At 33.8% G+C, this 16,658-nt stretch overlaps 1 long non-coding RNA gene across 1 annotated transcript in view; it reads left to right on the forward strand.

Moving 5' to 3' along the window:
* LOC138159802 (uncharacterized) overlaps window positions 1–16,658 on the forward strand; it is a 413,356-nt gene that overhangs the window by 142,350 nt on the left and 254,348 nt on the right. The window contains exon 2 of the long non-coding RNA XR_011167986.1: window positions 8,213–8,343. This is a non-coding gene — a long non-coding RNA (uncharacterized lncRNA). The remainder of the gene's footprint in view (window positions 1–8,212; window positions 8,344–16,658) is intronic.

Raw genomic sequence — 16,658 nt, forward strand, 5'->3', positions numbered from 1 at the left:
GAAGAAGAAGAAGAAGAAGAAGAAGAAGAAGAAGAAGAAGAAGAAGATCATGATAGATTCATTAGGGGACTTTAAAGGGCAGTTGGGGGCACAGTGAATGGGGTGCTGTTCCTAAAGTCAGGAAGACTCATCTTCCTGATTTCAAATCTGACCTCAGACACTTACTAGCCATATGACCTTCAGCAAGTCACTTAACCATAAAATAAATTAAAGAGAACGAAATGGCAAACAACTGAAATAACTCTACCAAGAAAACCCCAAACAGGGTCACAAAGAGTTGGACATGGCTGAAAATGACTTGAACAAGGAAAATTTTTTTTTTTAATTTCTGAAGTGTTTTAAGAAAGAACTCGTTCTGTCCTCAGAATAGCCCTAGGAGTCAGATGGTACCATCCATGAAGAAGCTGAAGCAGAGAGAGATTAAATGACTTGCCCAAGTTTGCATAGCTAGTATCTGGGGAGGTTCTTGAATTCAGGGCTTCTTGACTACAGGCTGAGAACTCTCTGCATCTAAACTGGATATCATGTGGCTTATCTGAAGTTACACACATTATAGAACCAGGGCTTTGAATACAAATTCACTCAGTTTTTCACTTAGCATCTCAGAAATGTCTTAGTTTTCCCTTTGAAATGTACTTAATAAACACATAGGAGAAGTCCTGGGGATGGTGATACTTTCACTCAACTTTAGCAGTATTGAAATTATGTTTCAGCCCTAACTAGAGTATAGCCTCCCCTGGCCCCTCATTAGTGATCATTTCCATTTATTACTAATGACCTTCCTCTGAGTGACATTGCAATTCCCTTGTGCTTCACAGTGATCTCTCCCTGCGTGGCAAAATTATGGGACAAAAATGTTGACATTCAAGGTCATTGAAGGGAAAGAAGGAATTATTTAATTCTAACTATTTGATACAAATGACTAATCTGATTTGGTCATTTTAGAAGACTGGACATTATTAAAGCAGATTATAAAGAAGAAGCTTATAGTTCATCCCATCTTATTTAATCTTTTTAACCTTTTCACCATTTCCAGATTCCATACTTTGTAATAATACATTTTTAACATGTTCAAGAAAATTATCAAAATGACTTCTATATTTCTATTTGAACTGAAATGGTCAATATATCTTTATGTAATAATACAAGTAATTTTTGATGCTCAAAAAGTTCAACTTGACCTATTCTCTACAATCATATGTGTCATCATTTAATTTACTATTTTACCAGCTTATTTGTATAAATTCTACTTAGGGACAAGTAAATGTAGCAAATGTAGAAAAATCTGTTTCTAAATCATATCTCTCTCTCTCTGTGTCTTTCTATCTCTTTCTGACTGTCTCTCTGTCTGTCTGTCTGTCTCTGTCTCTGTCTCTCTCTCCCTCTCAGCAGTGGAGGGGAGGATGAGGGAGAGGATTCATTCATTTCTGATGAGGTCTCTTTTATCTGGGGCCCACAATTCAAAAGAGGCCAAACTAAAAGGGATTGAGTTTTATATAGAACTTTTTTCTCAAGAGGCATTAAAGACAATGGCAGACTCCTGTGATTTCTCAGGCAGCTAGGTGTCTCAGTGGACACAGTGCCAGGTCCTGAAGTCAGGAAGGTTCATCTTCCTGAGTTCATATCTGACCTCAGATACTAGCTGTGTGACCCTGGGCAAGTCACTTAATGCTGTTTACCTCTGTTTCTTCAATAGTAAAATAAGCTGGAGAAAGAAATGGCAAATCACTCCAGTATCTGTCCCAAGAAAACCCCAAATGGGGTCACAAAGGGTCAACTATGAGTGAAATGACTGACCAACAAAAATGATGTCTTATCTTTAGAAATAGGGATAATAATAGTCATTTACCTTTCAATGTTGTCATGAGAATCTAAATAAATTCACATCTTAAAGTGCTTTGCAAACCTTAAAATGTGGTGCAAATACTAGCTCATATTATTATGAATCTCACATTTGTCCTGTTCTTTTTACTCACATGAACAACATCCTGGTTCATGTTCTTGTCACCTCTCACTTGGACATAGCAAAATGTTCTCTCTTCTTCTAGTCTCTTTTCCCTCCAATTTACCTACTACATAACTGAAAAATTGCTAGTTTTAAAGCCCAGAACAGACTATGTCACTCCCCTGCTCATGAAGTTTCAATAGTTCTCTTTTTAATATGCAATCTTTCCCTCATTTGACATTGAAAGTTCTTCATAATCTGCTCCAGTTTATCTAAAATAATTTCATATTATGCTGCTTAATTCACTCTTCATTCCAGTGAAACTGACCCCCTTGTTATTTCCCTGACAACATTCCATTTCACACTTCTAGTCCTCTGTTTGAGCTATGCCCTGTGTCTGGAATATTCTACAAACTCATCTTTACCTCTTAGACTCTGTAGCACCTGTAGAAGCTCAGCTCACGTGTTATCTACTATACACAGCTCTTCCCTCCAATTTTTTGTCCCCCGGTATTTTGCATGTATTTTTGTCTTTACTTATCATGTTGTTCTCCATTCTATTTGAGAATATTAGGCCCCCTAAATGCAAAGACTATTTTATTTTTCTCATTGTTTTCTCATTACCTAATCACATAGGGGGTGGACACTTATTAATAAATACTTGTTTTAATGAATTCAATTGAATATAGTTTTGAATATGCAATTTATTATTTCTTTGTTATTTCATAATGTCATTTAATTCTTACAGTTCTGAATGAGACTGTCTCTTAAATGTCTTAGATAAAAGTTAATGATTATCAATCCCAAGTGAAGAGAGTAGTGTAAGAACATATCCCACTAAACCTATCAACTGCAAGTGATAGATTTGTTGATGGATTCACAAAAATAAGGCTATTTTAGGAGTTTTGTAAATGTTCCTTTAGGGACTGAATGATCCTCAAGATTTGTTGATAAAAGGCAACTAAATTGCATAGTAAATCTTTAGTGTATTAAGGGCAGTTCATGAAAATTGTTCTCTTGCACATTATCTGAGGGCATTTCACAGGACTTTGAGAAGGAACATTATCTTGAGCAAGAGAAATTCTTCCATGGGATATCAGCATGTGTGAAAGGTTGAAAGGTAAGGAAGATTTTTGGGAGTGACAATTGAAAATAGTATTTCCTATCATTTTATAAGGGAAGAGTCAACTTTTCACACAATTTAAAACTTCTAGTCTACTTATATAACTTTACAATCTATTTCATAATGTATGTTTGAAAGTAGTTAGAGAATTAGGATTTTAAGCCTGAGAAATGGATATTTTTTTCCTTAAATGGAAAAAAGATGAAAGTGCTACTTAAAGTACAATAAAATTTAATGCTGTTTTATGCTCTAGTCAAACTAATAGTTTCCTGAATATGCCATGTGCTTCCTGACGTCTACAATTTTGCTATTCTTTTCTTCCAGACTGTTTTCTCTTAATGCCTACCTAGCAAAACTCTACCTACCCTCCAAGGCTTAGCTAAAATGCAGCCACCTTCATGGAAAATACTTCAGTAACATCAAGTAGTGCTCATCTTTATTTTCTTCAATATTTTTTCCTTCCTAAAACTTCTTTAGTTATTTTTAGTAGCTCTCTCATGGTATTTATTTGTTCATTCATCCATTTGTTCATTCATTCGTTCATTTGTTTATTTAGTGAATTTCTTAATTCACTAAGCATCATTTAGTATATCCTCTGTTCCAATCATTGTCTTAAGCCATAAGGATGAAAAAAGGGTGGTGGGTGTATCCATGGAGAGTTCCATCTATGGTGGGGAAATAAATCTGTACAGGAAGGAGCAGGGATCATAGAGGAATAAAGGAGAAAATGTGACTTGTGGGTCATTCTTTAAAATGGAGGTTCCAGGAGGGGGAAAAAAAAGAGTTGAAGAAACCCTACATGTGGAAGGATCGACTGAGAAAATACTGCTTGAGCAGTGTGGTGAAGAGTGAGAAGGCCAGCAGAGAAAGGTTGCTGGATAAAGAAGTACAGAGAATCAGGAGCAGGGCCCAAAGAGAAATAAATGTAATTATAAACATTTTGTGTGTATTTATGTACATTTTCCACACATATATATATATATATATGTATATATATACCCATTAAATTGAAAAATACTTGAGGACAGGACCTTTGTTCATTCTTCATGTCTCCTATATTATCTAGCATGATACCTTTCACACAGGAGTTGAATGAATGAATGAATGAATGAATGAATGAGTGAGTGAATGAATGAATACACAGATATCTGAGATTTTGGTACATGTAAAGAGAGGTTGTTTATCATAGAGTGACAGACTGTTGGACAAATATAGCTCATGTTCATGGATCTACTCTTCAATGAAAGGAAGCCAGGAAGCAGTATGCCTCAAGTCAGTTCCTATTCTGTTTTAAGAAAATCTTAATTTTATTGATTTTTTTTCTTTTGTATGATGTTAATTCCCAAATAAACCCCTCTGTGTCTTTTCTCATGGGTTTATCCTATGTAAGGGGTAGGAGAGGGGGAAGAAAGAAAGGAAATAAGAAACAAATTAAATACATTAATTGACTATGGATAGACATTTTAGTCACTTATTTTGACATAATTCCAAACTGCTTTCAAGAATGGATACAATAATGCAGAACTTCATCAAAGGTTTATTATTGTTTGACTTTCCCAAACCTTTATGGCACTGACTTTTCTCATTTATTATTATCTTTACCAATTTGTTTTCTGTAATGCAAAAGGCTTGATAATTTGTTTTAATCTGCATTTATTTTTTTAGTAATTTGAAACTTTCTTTTATAGTTGTTGTTTGAAGTTCATCTTTTGAGAACTGTTTATTTAAATCCACTGAACACTTATTAAGTATAGTTTGACTCACATGTATCTAGAGCTGACTATCTATATGTCTATCTATCTATCATCTATCTATCTGTTTATCTATAGATATCAGTTAATCTCCAGGAGATACATTTATATGTATATTTATATGCACACACATATACATGGTAATTATCTTTCTCTATATTACATATAAGACCCTTATCATAAAGCACACTAACCCACTGCCCTTTTAGTTGATGGTTTTTCTTCCTACCCTAATGACATTGATTTTGTTAAGATTAGATTAGTTTTCATCTCAAGTGGGTCAGAGAAGTCATGACCAGATGATCCATGTTCTCCCCAAGGCACACTCCAAGAAAATAGATTGTTGTGTTGTTATTTTGTTGTGCTTTTTTTTTGCCTTGTGCTGCAAATTTTTAGTGCAAGGTCCCAAAGGGACTACCTTCCTTTCAATGAATTGCCTTATTAGTGGGTGAATTTGGCTGATAATGACTGAAATCTATTCCAATTCATTCCTCAAAGAGTAAGGTTGCAATGATAGTACTTGCCAATAAGTTATTTGTACATTTGATCTGCTACCAAGTGCTGGGTCTCACTGGCATTAATAACACAATAGTTTCCAAATGATTTGAGAATAAGCCAAAAGACAAAAAGTCATACTGCTAATAAGAATTATTCAGCCTTCTCTGAAACTCTTTTTATGGTTTAAATTTAGGATATCTCAAGCCTGAGAAGTATTACTATTCATCATGAAACTCATGATTTCAGACCATTGAAAAATAAGTTCATGAAAGATTTGTTCCTTTTATTTGTCTTTGTATATTTCTGCCTAAATTAGCATCTTAATAATAATAATAATAATAATGACAAAGAATAGTGATAGCTAACCGTGTAGCATTTGAAATTTGACAAAGCTTACAATACATATGTTAGCTCATTTGATTTTCACAACTTCCCTTGGAGGTATATACTGTTATTATAGCTGTTTTACAAATAATCAAACTTAGTGAGAGATGTTACCTAATATACACATATATGTGTATATGTGTGTGTGTGAGAGAGAGACAGAGAGAGAGAGAGAGAGAGAGAGAGAGAGAGATTATTTAGGTAGGATTTAAACTCTGACATTTCAGACGTCTGGTCTAGTACTCTAGCCACTATTCTAGGCTATATAATAGGTTCTTACTAATTCTTTATTAAATTGAATAGTACAGATTCATCCACTTAATATTTCTTCTTAAATGAGCAGCAGAAAAATAACCTAAACTTTGTGAAATAGGTCAAGTTATTAATTTTTATATACCTTCCCTTCCTTTTCTTGACCTTCTCAGATAGGCAACCCTACCCATACCACAAGGAATCTATGCTTGACTACTTGTAACTTAACTGAAATGTTTGTCCTTTCTCTTAAGTCTTAATTTGCTTTTTTTTTTTAAAGAAAAGGATCAGGGGAGTGAAATGGAGGGGGGTAGGGTGGAAGTGGGGTAAGAAGAGATTCAGAGAGAGAGAATGAATGAATGAATGAATATCCCTAAAATGAGAATTCAGAGTTCCTATCCAGGTGAAGCTGGAAGTAGGTATTTAGGGGGAAATAGAACTTTCTCAGTGCATATATAAATGATTTATAAAGTGATTACTCTGGATTCAAATCCAAGAAAAGAAACTAGTTTGTTCTCTCAAAGATCTTACATTCTAACAGGGAAGCATTGAGCTCATACTACAGTGAATATGGGTAGACTTCCTCATCGAACTTTAATATTTCTCAAATTGCACAATAATAATAGTTGACATATTTATATTATTTCAAAGCTTGCCAAGAGCTTTGATATGTTCTTAGGTTTCATACAATTGATTTGCTAGTATTTATTAAGCACCTTCTATGTGTTAGGCAGTGGGGATCCAAAAGCAAAATAAAACCTCCCTAACCCTTAAGGAATATACATTCTATGACCAAACATATTTATATACAGAATACATGAAAAAATAAAAAAAATTGAGACCATTTAGGGAGAGAGGGCACTGATAGCTTAGGTGATTTGGTCCCCCCCACTAGCCCTCTAATATCAATACTAATATAATCCCCATTTTCAGAGGAGCCCAAGGTAAAATTTGAACCCAGATTTGCCTGTCACCTAGTCCAGTGCCCTATCCAGTAGGTGGTCTGTTCTGATTCTTTGTATGGCCTGCCCTTACCAGCTGATTAAGGATTTTCTTGGCACTCATTGCAATCCCTTCCCTCTTAATCACAGACTGTGTGACTCACTTCAACTTGAAAAAAATTAAACTAATAAGAATATGACATTGGAACCAGACACTTGAATGCTTGATTTGAATTTGTGAAGTGCTCTGAGGCAGAAAGTGTTAAGTACATCTTGTACAAAACAGATACTGTGTCATCAGAAAGAACATCCTGCAGTCTTGTGGCACCAAATGCAATCAAGTTAAAGTCAAGAACATGTGTCAATAATATTCAAATCCTAACAAAAGAAGTTGTTGGGGAGCTCTTATGTTTTAATCAGATTTCATCTTGAATGCTAAGTTTTGGATCTTGCTCCTGTTATAGTTAGCACCAGTTAAAATCTACTGCCACTTAATCTAAAGTTCCCCTACTCACTTTCTACTATTTGTAGAGGGAAGCTGCTCATTTTAGTGACTAGAAACTTGAATTTTAAATAATAAGCCTCAGAGAGCTTATTTCTTCTCCTTCTAAGTACTCAGTATATTCTTTGCAATTGAATTAACCATCTAACTTTTTTGCTTTAGTATTTTTTCTCTTTGTAAACTAACACAAAAAACTATTAACATCTGGGAAAAGTTAATGAGATCAGTTGTTCTTTGTGCAGAATAAGAATTCTAGAATATATCCCACAAAACACACAAAGAAGTATAGTGACATTATGTCTATTTGAAATGAAGAACTCCCTTCTATTTCACCCCTTTCCCCAAATAAGAAGTGAACCTAACCTGGTTGGCTTAATATCTGGTTTAATCATAGGTTCTCTATTCAAGTCAATGAATTTTGTAAGTACAAGGAAAGTACTACAGAACCAATTATCAAATTTTTAAGTGCCTGCTATGTCCTAGAAAATGGACTAGGCACTGGGGACATAAATAGAATATAGGAAACAATATGGATCATCAAAGTGTGCATTGCCAGAAATGGGGTGGGGAACCTGCAGCCTTGAGGCTACATGTGGCCCTCTAGATCCTCAAGTGTAGCCCTTTGAATCCCATCTTCACAGAACTAATCCCCTTAGTAAAAGAATTTGTTACATAAAACTTGGACTCACTCAAAAGGCTGTAGGTTCCCCACTCCTAGATAGACAGACTTCTTCTTTATAGCCATCTAACAGACAATTACAGTGATGTTTTAGCCCTTTGCATATATCTAATTAAATTCTTTTTTATTTCATTTAGTATGGAATGATAGCTGTTTGTCAAAGGATGGCAGTGAGCAGAAAAAAAAAACAACTATGAAACCTACATGATAAAATTGAATTTTTTAATTAAAGGCCCTAAAACATGAACTTCTATCTTTTAGGACCAAGGTAAGTTCAAATTGTTTTGAATTATGAGCTAGAACCAAGAAGTAGGTAAAGGAAAGGAAAATGTTTACCTCATAAAATAAGTGCTCAATAAAATAAGAAAGGTAGAATTTAGGTTCTCTTAGCACATGTATCATCAAATTAGCCAAAACTTGAAAGATAATGGTCCAGCCTTGGATGGCAAATCATTGAGTTACTTCAATGAGTCCTTCAAAAGCAATTTTCTTTCAAATGATCTAGAGTCTTCCTGATAATGTTGAATGGATGTTATAGATAAATTAAACACCTGTGAAGAAGAGTTAACATATGCCTTAAATGATGCCTGAGTTTGTGTGTGTGTGTGTGTGTGTGTGGGTGGGTGGGGGTATTATTATGAAAGTTTACACAATCTCATTCAGTTAAATCCAATAAAAATTGGGTAAGAACATACTATGTAATTTATTTCCTTATGTAAAAAAAAATTATTGTTATAGATGCCTGATTTGTCTTTGCATTTTCTTCTGTACCATGTACATACCAAGTACTTAATAATTAGAAATATAAATCGATTCATGTCTAAAAACATCTGACAAGAATTGGTTAACATGCAAATAATAAAAAAATAAGTATACTCATGAAAATTCATACTTTAAAATCACAAACAAAAGCAAATTAAACAAAAAAAAAGGCCAGACTCTTAAATGAGTGAATCAAAAGCAGAGATATATAATGAAAGTATTAACAAAAACCAAAATCACCAATTTTCTATCCTTTTCAGTAAAGATCAAAGCCCACTGTTTCATTTTTGCTTTTGGAAATTAGGTTACGTAATACATCTGTTTGTGTTAATCTGGATATTTTATAGTTTTGTAAAGATCCATTTCATTGCAGTTTTAAGTTTTGTTTTATATAATTGATAAAATAATTCCCAATGGTTTTCTTTATTACCTCTTTATTTTTATTGAATTCCTTTTTTTTTAATTTTTAATATGAAGAATTTGGTTCTCTTTTTAAAATTCAGATTTTTAATTTTTTTATTAATTAATTTTAATAATAAAATAAAATAAATAAATTTTAATAAAAAAATAAAAATTAAATAAAATAAATAAAAAAATTTTTAAATTAATTCAGGCTTAATTTATCAATTCATATTCTCCTCTTTAATTTTCAGAATTTCTACTTTGTTTAACAAGTTGGTATTTTTAATTTGTTTACTAGATTTTTATTTATATTTCATTGAATTGATTTGTTCTTTATCTCTTTTGTTGATGGAAACATTTAGAAATATTTATTTTTTACTAAGAATTTCTTGAACTACATCTAAGTATTTTGGTGTATTTTATAATTTTTTATTTTCTTTGATTAATCAATATTATTTCTGTGATTTGCTCTTTGACCTATCATTTAAAGTAGTAATTTAGTTGTCAATTAAATTTTATTTATCCAAATGCCCTTTATTGAATACATATTTGACATTGTTGTCATCAAAGGGTTACTATTTTTGTTTTCTTTCATTTGTTTATGACTTTTAATTATGCCTCAAATATGATCTGCATGACTGGGTGTTCTATGTCTCAATTATGAAAGACCATTATCTCTAATTTTACTAAAGTTACATTCAGCTCTTTAAGTTCTTCTTTGTTTTCATTCTTTAGATTTGTCTAAGTTGGGAAGGGCAGCCTTTTAGTCACCTGTGATTATAGTTTCACCAGAAATTTCTCCTTTCCACTCCATAAGTTTTTCCTTGAAGTATTTAGATATTATAATGTTTGTTTATAAATCTGTTGAGTATTGATGTTTTCATTAAATGCGATGGATTTAAATATTCTGTATTTCCTTAGCTTACATCTTTTATGTATCTTACTATAGCATTCTCTAAATTTGTAACTGCTTACCCTGCTTTTTTTGAGTTCACCTGAAGCATAATGGATTTGATTCCAAATTCTATCTGAATATCTTTGTTTCAAATATGTTTTTTTCAATTTCGTATATTGATATCTGTTTTTGACATCATTATTCCATTCTTTTCCATGTATTGAATGAGTTATTATTATTTACATTCATGGTTACATGAATACATTACATTCATGGTTATATTCATTAAAAGTCTATTTTCATATATCTTATTCTTTTCTGTTATTTCCTCTCTTTGCTACATCACTTTTCACAATGAAAAATGTGGTATTGTAAAAGAGTTTGCCTAATAGTTATGGCCAACGCATAGTGGGATTTGCTTACTTTTCTCCATTCCTTTTCTTTTCTCCTTCCCACCTCCCCCATTACAGATCCTTCTTTACTTGTAATTTCCCCATTTTTACTTCTCTCTTTCCTGATGTTATAGTTTGTTTAGCTTATGATTTTTTTCTCACCTATCCTGCTATCTCTCTTAAAACCCTCTCCCTTCTCTCTGCATCCCCATTCGCTTATTGAACTTAATATATTTTATATCACCCTCTTTATCTGCGTTATACTTTCCTTTGTCCAATTCAGGTGAAAACAATGTTCAAGAATGCTGCATTCCAGGGGCGGCTAGGTGTCGCAGTGAATAGAGGACTGGCCCTGGAGTCAGGAGGACCTGGATCCGGATCCAGCCTTAGACACTTAAGACAAAAACCTGGCCGTGTGACCTTGGGCAAGTCACTTAAACCCAATTGCCCTCCAAAAAATAAAAAAAAAAGAATACCCCATTCCTCCTACCTACTCCTCCATATTTGTACTCTTCATTTTATGTTCCCCTATTATGCTAAATAATGAGTTCCCTCTTCTTCCTTCTCATTTCCTCCTCAGTATAATATCTTAATATTAGTCTTCCTTATTCTACTGTAATTATTAAAATAAAACAAAACTACCCCTGCTTTCCTTGTCTTATTCAGATTCCATTGGGACTTTTGAAAACATTAGAACTCCAACTGGACGCATTTATCTTCCATTGTTTTAATGTAAAAAGAAAAATATCTTTCTAGCCATATCCCTTCCATTTGAGCCACATACTGTATATGTATGTGTGTTTGTATATATGTATATATACTACACATACATATACATGTGTGTATGTATATACTATACATTCATATGTAAACACACCTTTTTATTCCTTCTGTCTCTTCCCTTTTCATTTCAAAATTTCTTTTTGGTTTAATCTTTTCATCAGGAAGGCTCAGAAATCTATACCATTAACTTTCTATTTTGTTTCACTTTTTGAACTTGGTTATTTTCAGTGTTTTCCAAGAGTATTTCAATTTTCCTCTTCAACTATTAAGTTTTCTGTGATATTTATTATGAGTCCTTGCTATTTGAACTCCTTCTTTGTAATTTATGCTTGGATTCTCTCCTTGACTTGTTTGCTGGGTGATTTTTGTTGTTTTTGATATAATATACATTATTTTTTTTTCTTTTCTTTCTAAAAATTTAGTTTAGTTTTAATAGGTCTTTTTTGTCACATGATGCCATTATTTCCCCTTTTACTATTTCTAATTAATAGAAAGCTAATTCTTGGGTAAGGTTTACTTACATATATTTTAAAGTATAACACCCCTCTCCCTTGACTTTTTCCCTTCTTTGTTCATTTAATTTGGATTTAGTTTCATCTTATCTCATTTTTTTCAGATAGTCATCCAGTCCTTGTGACTAGAACATTATTTTCTCTGAGTCTCTATTTGAACTTGAAGATTTATTCACTTCTGCATTTTTTTCAGTCCAAGGAATTTCTTCATTTTTTTTTGACATGAAAAAAAATTTACAGCATCATTTTCTATATTGGGAACATGTCCTTAGGTTGAACTTCATTCTCCGTAGGCCTAGATGTTATGAATAGGTGCTTATGGAATTAAATTTGCTGCTTTAAATTGTATACTTCAGGAATAGTCTGACCCTACTTTCTTCTCTGATTTGGCTTTACACTACCTTAATACTGACTAATTAATATTTCTTATAGAAGACCAAACTTTATGAAATTTTGTGTATAGTTCTAAGGATTTCTGGTAGGGTATAGAAATTAATACAAGTGACTCTTTTTTTTTTTTTTTAAGGAGTTGGGGTTAAGTAACTTGCCTAAGGTTACACAGCCAGTTATTTTGTGTGGGTGTTAAATATCTGAGGCCAGAACTGATCTTGGGTCCTCCTGACTCCAGGGCCTGCATTCTTACTCTCTGCGACACATAGCCAGCCCTACAAGTGGCTCTTGACTTGTTAATTATACTAAAAGTCATTGCTCTTTAATGAAAGTTTCCTCAGTTTAGTCTTTAGACTTGTCTCTGACTCTGTGTTCTGTTTCTAGTAGTAAATTAGGTAAATAAAACAATACATATATAGGGAGAAGAAATTATTTTGGTGCCAGGATGTAAGGGTTATGGGATTTAAAGATCTTCCATGCCCCGTTGGACTTGCTGACGTAGCAGGAAGGGGCGGAGCAAGAGGAAGCGGAAGCCAAGCTAGCGTTCCTGCGGTGGCTGGCAGTGGTGGCGGCGGCAGCAGCAGCAGAGGCAGCGGCAGCGCAAAGCCCTTTTTGACTTAGCCAGAATTTCTGCTAAGGACTCCTGTTGAGGACTGCCAGGGGCCAGAGCTGCTGGGAGTGCACTTCCCGGACGCTGGGTGGTTGCTGTGAGTGGGGAGAGGAGGACCTTTGCCTGAGGTAGCCTGTTCTGTTTTAAAGGCTTGAAAATGTGGGTGCTTTCTACTTTATCTACCTGTGCCAATATCATAACTACTCTGATGGCTTTCACTTTCTGGTTTTGGGACTCAGTCTTTTGGTATCTTAATAAATTTTCTAGTTTATTTCCCCATATGGCAAGCATGACGTATTTTGTAATGGATAATTATATCAGCATATTTGTAACCTCCATAGGCATTGTGAATATGGCATTGCTGATACACAGGAGGAATTCAGGTTTCCCATGATCTTCCTGTTGTTAAATGCAGATCAGGGTTCTCCAACTCAATTGATCTGGGCTAGAAGTCAGTTAAGTTGTGAGAACTGAAGAATGTTCTTACCATTAACCAAATATTAGTTTTTAGCAATGAGAATTTCTGGTAGAAAGAAACAAAAATATTCAAAAGGCACAATTAATCTAAATGTTTTTTTTCTAGATGAGTATGTATAGCTATGGATGTGATTCACAAAAGGGCTGAAATAGCCCCAATAATTTTGACCTATAAAGAAAAAAATACTTTCAAGACTGGCCTTCAGAGAAGAGGGTACATAGCTTCTTAATTCAACAGAGAACCTGTGATAGCAGAATGGAGAAAACAGCCTAAAAGATGAGATTAATATCTTCCAGTTGAATGGATAAAGAGTCTCACAACTCAGTAGGAAAAACAAAACAAAGCAAAAACAAGCAAACAAAAACAAAACAAAACAAAACATTCAAACAGATAACTATGCCTGGACCAGCAGATGACAGTATCAGCACTTTGGGAGTAATAAATGGCAGCTCTATAGGCAGAGGAAACAGCCTAATTAGCAAAAATCATGCCCTGGCTGTGCATCATCCCTGCTTAAATATCATCCTTACTTGTGATCTCAGAGGAGGCATAGAATACAATGCAAGTGCTTCTAAGGTTTTGGGCCATTTCTTTATTATAGACATTGTTATTCTAGTTTCTTTGAAAGTCTTTTGCTGTGGTTTGGTCAGATAAAAGACATAAAAGAAACCCCTCAATAAAGTCTGATAAATTTGGATTTTGAATAGAAACTAACGATGTATATCTTGAACTAGGGTTTAATTTATCAGTACTGAACCTTGGGCATTGAAACTACATATGTACTCATGACATTATAGAATATTTAAACTAGAAACAGGCTGTGTATCTGATTGTCTCCTGTTTGATTCACAACTCCCTTAGTTGCATTCTCTCAATAGAAACCCAAGTACTAAGGTGGTTCTTTATTCATACCTTAATTTAAATTTATGGAATTTTCTCAATTTCCTGACTTAACTCTTTTCCTTTTGATTCACCCTTCTAAAATTACCTTTTCTTTTGTGTTCTGCTCCAACAGAATTTTTTTAATAGCATGATTACCCCTTCACTCTTCAAAAATGTTTTATTGGGATGGTTAGGTTTCTCAGTGATTAGAGCACCAGCCCTGGAGTGAGGAGAACCTGAGTTCAAATCTGGCCACAGACAATACAAACTAGCTGTGTGACCTTGGGCAAGTCACTTGACCCCAATTACCCTACTTTCTACTCTCCAAAAAACAAAAAAAGAATATGTTTTATTGCTCTATTTTGTTTTTACATTACAAACACCAACAAATTACACTTCCTGACAGATCTCTTGTAACAAAGTATAATAGCAAAATACAATTAATACTAAAGTGACCCCATCTGAAAGTCCTCGAAACATTTCTCATGTGTAATATATCTCTTGCCTCTCTTTTTCTTAATGAAGGGAATTCTGTTTTCCCTCTCTCTTATCACCTTCCCTACTGAAAAAGGGGAAAAAAGGAAAATAATTTTCCTCTAACAAACATGCAGTTTGGCAAAATCAAATTCTCTAGTTAATAAACTTTCTTTAGCTTCTGGGGAAAAAACTCAGAAATTCCTCGTTGTAAAAAGTATAGTTGTTATTATTTAAGATGTTAGTTAGAAGTGTCTCTCTACTCTGTGATTCATGGAAAACATCCTTAACTGTGGAAGTGACTTAAAGAGGAAACTTAAGTACTCTGGCACATAACATTACCTACTTTCCTGAGAACTGCAGGACCAACAAGACACTTGTACTTTGCAGGGTACATTCACTTTTAAAACCTCAACATAACACATCCTCCTCTTTGACCTCAACTAGAAAACTGTCCTATACAATTCTCCTACATGCTTGCCTTCTGTCTGACTGGATTAATGAATGTAGGAATAATAGGTCTCTGAGGTGATTTACATGTATTGATTAGATGTCAGCATTGAAATGCAGTAGCTTCAATTACAAAAGACACAGGGAATGGAAACAGCACAAGTGGAACCATTGTTTAAATAAATTAGTTATCAATTCTTCTTGGCATAGGATTACTTTTTCTATATTTATCCCAATGATTGTAACAAAGAAATGGTAGTATACTGTGCAATTTTATGTTCCAAGAATGATAGTTATGAGGGTTTATTCATGATTTAGAAAACGCGGAAGTGTTGGGGAACCTTCGCCCAACTTTTTGCTTTGCCATCTCTGAAAAATGATGCATTTAGAGAAGTTCTTTCATAAAATTTAGCTGTTTAATTTGTTGTAGATTAAAGAAAGTTTAATGGGAGTTTGAGAAATTATTGAGATGTACCAACTTTTAAGAAAAGACTAATTTGGGAGGTTTAGCTGAAGGTCAATATAGGAGAAGAGATAGATTTCTTAAAATTTTCCAGTTATTGTTGAGTTTTATTTTTTGGTAGGAGATGGGAGAATGGAATAGGAGATAGGAGATTGAACATCCATAAAATTTTTATCTACCTATAACCTTGCCTAAATTCCATAAGAAGATATGTATAAACCCACTCAGGATTATTATGTTCTAGAAACAGGATAGGTCCTGGACCTGTAGTTTTATTAAGGTAGGGAATTTCATGGTGAAGAAGTTTCCTTTTCCAAAGCAAAATTGACTAAAGCATGAAGAGATTATGTGATTCTCCTTGTGTCACATATATAGTATGTGTATGGGTAGGATTTGAATCTAGATTGGTCAGCTCTCTATCTTCTCTTCTTCCTTGTCTTTCTTAGTATGCTTTTTGAAGGCAAAAACAAAAAAAAAACCACATTTGACATTTCAAAGTAAATCTGAATTTTAAGGCATCATTGTTCTAATTTAACTGGAGAATAGGGGGTGCAGTATTTGGAAATATCATTAGGAATTAAACCTTAGAGGCTACTTTGTTGCCAATAAGGTAGGCCTAATTTTGCTGTGTCTTTTGGTTGTAACTAGGTTGACTGCTACTATTTTTGTATGTTTTTGAAGAGAGGCTATGGAAATCAGGAAGGGGGAAAGTTCTCACTCTTCCACTTCTTAGGAGGTTGATGTTAAGTCTCCATTTACACAAATGGGATAATCTTGAAAGAATTAAATGTTATAGATGTTGATAGTAATAGTCTAGATAATGTGGCTTATTGCTCACTATAGTCCCACTTCACTATCTCATCAGATTAAAGAAGTGACCCAGGGTACCTGAACACAGTGACTGTAGATTGTACCTGGAAGGTTCTATCAAGGCAGAAGTTATATACATAGAGTACATGTAATAAATAGACTCTTGTTCTGAAGTTCTCTCCCTCTGTATTTCTTTCTGTCTCTGTGTCTCTTTATTTTTCTCTGTCTCTGTGTCTTTGTGTCTGTCTTTTTTTTTACTATTGGTCTTTTTTTTAAAGCA

The sequence above is a fragment of the Petaurus breviceps genome, unplaced genomic scaffold (genome assembly GCF_028583685.1).
Source record: "Petaurus breviceps papuanus isolate PSGF00001 unplaced genomic scaffold, PetGlider_PUasm1.0 178, whole genome shotgun sequence".
NCBI lineage: Eukaryota > Metazoa > Chordata > Mammalia > Diprotodontia > Petauridae > Petaurus > Petaurus breviceps.